Genomic DNA, 336 nt, shown 5'->3' on the forward strand with positions numbered 1-336 from the left:
TTTGTAGACCAGGCTGGCCTTGAACTCAGAAATCCGCCTGCCTCTGCCTCCCAAGTGCTGGGATTAAAGGCGTGCGCCACCACGCCCGGCTATTCTTTTCTAAATCCATCCATCCATCCATCCATCCATCCATCCATCCATCCATCCATCCATCCATCCAATCAATCTGCTTTGTGAACATTTGACAAAAATCTGTCAGGTGGGCACAGTTCTGGATTGGCATGAGAGGAGTTCCCGTGTGGTGTTTAAAATGCTGCAATAGTTGCTGCTCTCTGTAGCACTTGTAGCTAAGAGACTGACCTTATTTTGAACCGTTGCTGCCCCTTGTACTTCCTA

The sequence above is a fragment of the Mus caroli genome, chromosome 9, assembly GCF_900094665.2.
Source record: "Mus caroli chromosome 9, CAROLI_EIJ_v1.1, whole genome shotgun sequence".
NCBI classification, from domain to species: Eukaryota; Metazoa; Chordata; class Mammalia; order Rodentia; family Muridae; genus Mus; species Mus caroli.